Source organism: Octodon degus, unplaced genomic scaffold, assembly GCF_000260255.1.
Source record: "Octodon degus isolate 3935 unplaced genomic scaffold, OctDeg1.0 scaffold00152, whole genome shotgun sequence".
Taxonomy (NCBI): domain Eukaryota; kingdom Metazoa; phylum Chordata; class Mammalia; order Rodentia; family Octodontidae; genus Octodon; species Octodon degus.
The window spans coordinates 7,350,251-7,354,232 of NW_004524728.1; the positions used below are offsets into that span (position 1 = coordinate 7,350,251).

General features: G+C 39.4%; 1 pseudogene; it reads right to left on the reverse strand.

The window, feature by feature from the left end:
• Positions 1-880: 880 nt before the first annotated feature.
• Positions 881-1,688, reverse strand: LOC111812926 (annotated as a pseudogene).
• Positions 1,689-3,982: the final 2,294 nt, after the last annotated feature.

Below are 3,982 nucleotides of genomic sequence, written 5' to 3' on the forward strand. Positions count from 1 at the left end.
TCCTCTGACCTGCTACTCGCCTCCCTAACAGGCTGACTGCTTGCTGTACCCACCAATTTTCAGGGCTTCCTATGTCATACGTAGTTCACATTATGATTTCTTAGACTTCAGATTAGCTTCCTCTAAGTATTCTAGCCCATGTGTTATTTCTTTTGTGTGTGTGTGTGTGTGTGTGTGTGTGTGTGTGTGTGTGTATTTAGTACAGGGTTGATAGGGTCTCACTACACAGATTGAACTCAAAATGATCCTCCTCTTTTCAGCCTCCTAAGCCCTGGGATTACAGGTCCGTGCCACCAGGCCCAGTCTCAATTGCCATCTCAGCACACCCCGGGGGCAGGCCCACCCGACATGCCGGGTATTGAACTCTGGTCCATGCATCTGCCTACGCAGGCACTTTAATCTGGCTTATCTATCTGGCCAACCCATCATTTTTCTAATTAAAACTCATCAACTTATGAAATTTCCTTGCTTGTATCCTGCTAATGAGCACCATGCCATACTTGTACATATGCCAAATAAAGTCAGAGTTCACCAGTCCTACTCTAATTCCATCTCTCATATACAGAAAGGCACTGGGCCTTAGTGGTTAGTAACCATTTCTTCATGTGAATATATGGTGGGTTTACTGCTGAGATCAGTACTCAGGGTTGGTTTAGCTTTTTTTTTTTTTTTTCCCCACAGACAGTTGTAACTATATTTCAGTCTTTTCAAAAGAGCTCTGGGGCTCCAGACTCAAGTATGCCTCTGGGCTGGGTCCACTGCTCCAAGTCATAGGGATAGGGAATCTCGTACCCTCCTTATGTTACTCATTCATCAACAGTGAGACCCCAGACCAAAAATGCAACAAAGCAAGACCTCTTCCTCTATAGCAAGTGTTGATTTAAGTCATGGCATGATGGGAAACAATGGAACTCTTCCTTGAAACTGGGTGGTGTTGAGAAGTGCCTGTCATGCAGATTCCCTTAAACTTCCTTCCAGTCTCTGGAACTAGTTCAGCTGGCTGGCCCTGACCCCGATAGTCAGGTGAGCCCATCTCCTTGAGCAAGCCCACTCTGTTCTTGGTAGCTCGTGGGACCACAGACAAATGGAAAGGGTGCAAGAAACAGGCAATTTCTTGGAAATGCACCCCTGGGAGGGCAATTTCATGAATGAGGTCTTCCAGGAAAATGACACCAAACTTGTCTAGGTGCTCCTCGGTCACAGTGTTGTCCATCAGCAGGAAGGTCTTATTCTTGGCCTTGCTCTGCCCATGTTTCAAAATGAGTTCTCAGACAGACTTCAGATTTGGAAATCCCCCGGGCACCTAACACTCCACTATCCACAGCATTTCGAGAGTTTGGGGTTGACTTTAACAAAGACACCACTGAACAACTTCTTCAGGCAAAATCAATGGTCTTCTGTACTAGTGAACTCACCCCGTTAATATTTTGGAAGTGGACAACAAAGGCCACAGAATGTTCATCAGGTGCTTCCAAAATGCAAGGTTTCAATTCTAGTCATTTCACGCACATGTTCTCAAGCAGCTGCCGCCAAGAATCATGAAGGAAAGATTCCAGTAGCTTAAATCTTGTCTCTTTTATCTTCCTCTCTCTTTTTGCCAAGTGCCTGGTTTGCTGGGCAGCTTTGTGGGCTTGATAAGGCTTCCTCTTTTTCAGGAGATTTTCTGGAACCAAGGACATCTTTCTCTCTCTCTCTCTCTCTCTCTCTCTCTCTCTCTCTCTCTCTCTCTCTCTCTCTCTCTCTCTCTCTTCTTCTGCCATCTTTCCAGCATGGCTTAATTTTTATTCTTAGAACTTTATAGATATTTTAAGGAATGGGTCCTTCAGTGATGCAAACACAATGTGCATGTTTTTGTGACTGATTTAATTCATCCCACTGGAAAGCTAATAAACAGAAAAGTATTCTCTTGAGTTTTTTTTTAATTTTTAAAAATCTTTTATTAACTCATTGATTTATTTGGTACAAGTTCTCACTATACAGTTTGGACTCATAGTGATCCTCCTGTCTCAACCTTCCCAGCACTGAGATAATAGGCATGCATCACCATGCCCAGTTTCAGTGGCCAGCATAGTAAACCCTGGGTTCTGGGGCCAGTATGGTGTGCAGCACCAGGGATTGAATCAGAATCCTTGTGCTTGCCAGGCAGGCACTTAGACCACCAAGCTATCTCCCCAGCCTTTCTCTTGATTATTGATTTTATAGTTTTTAATTATCTGTCTGTCTGTCTGCCTTCCTATCTGTCTGTCTGTCTGTCTGTCTGTCTGTCTGTCTGTCTGTCTGTCAGTCTAATTAAATACTAATTCAGAAGCCAGGTTGACACTATGTGCTTTGGATCTGCATTTTGGATTGCTGCAATATGGGTATAATCTTAAAGGTCAGATTTGGGTTTACGAAGAAACTCAGTTGTAGATACTTTGGTGGTTTGGGTGTCTTTTTTCCTTTCCTATTTCTCAGGAAGTAAATAAGAGAAGAAGCCAAAAGAAAGATGATTTTAAAATATCATGAGCTGACTATACATCATGCTTAATTTTCCTTAGTCAGCAGCATAGTGCTAAGTGCTCTGAGCATCCAGAGCCCAGTTTAGTCACTTATCAACTGACCTAGAAGTTCTTCACAGACATTTGTGCTTATGGGTGGGTAGTTAATTATTAGATGAGATTTATCTAATTGGTGAGTGTACTAATTTGAAATGCATTTCATAGTAAAAATGTAACTCCAGAGAACACTTTCAGCAATGTGAAATGAAATGGACTTTGCCCTCCTCATTCCCCTCAGGTAGAAATGGACTGAGCCACACGCATGTTTAGCTGTCTACTTTTTAAAATTCCTGTTAAATGATTGAATTTCAAGGAAAATAGAATATATATAAGTGGAATGCATACTTTTAGCCATACATGGTTGTTGATAAGGAACTTCTCAACTTTTCGGGGACAATGACTTTTGATCCAGTAACCAAGAGAGTTGAATGTTTTGCTCATGCTTGGTCTTGCTATAGGTGTTTTATTGTGCTCAGATCCACTCTACATAGAGATGACAGTAGTGAAGTCTGATGACATATGTAGGACTTTTTTCTATATTTCTCTTTTACATAGCTTTTTCTTTTTTAAAGGCCCATGCAGATGTAACTGTAAAATCTTTATTCTAATGAGAGATCTGAGAGGTTGGGAGAACCCACCTGGAAAATCTAATCTGCTTTTATATATTTTTCTTCCTTTTTTTATAGAAAGCTCATCACGTTTATAGGCTAGGGAGGAATTAAATGAAATAAAAAACTAAAAATTGGGAAAATTGCAATAAAAATATCAGTTGAGAAGGAAAGGTGAAATAAAAATCTTGTAATAGGGTTCACTTCTTTATTTGGAATAGGCAATATTGAAAATCTGGGATCTACCTTTAAAAATAAATTCATCATGAGATATATTTATGCTAGATGTTTAAAAATTTAGCCTCAGTAACTGTGGGGTAGAGTTCTTTCTCCTAATAAAAAGGAATGAATGGAAAACATAGGGAAGTTACTGATGTTTATAGTTCACAGAATTAAAAACCTGAGATTTAATAGCTTTTCCTTACTCAAGTGTAGGATGACATATGTTCTTTACTTGTGAATCTAAACTACGAGAAAAGTGAGTTATTGTCTCCTAGGTAAATTTAGCAAACTGAAGAACTTAAGAAAGAGATAATTTAGACCTACTATTTCAAGGTTTAAGATAATTGGGCAGGATTTTAATTAACCAACCAATTTCTTCCTTCATGTAGAAATATATTTTGGTGTCAGAACATCTGGGCATGAATCTTTTTTATTATTAATTTTATTGAGAAACAGCAATGAGAGTTTCAAAATTGATTAATAGGACAGTTCCAATAATTAATACATTGCACATTGTTATCTTCTTAGTGGTTATTCATAGCACAAGATGCATACATGGTATCCTGTCCAAATACTATTAGTACAAAAAGTGTTCTCATTGAATTAAGAGAAAGT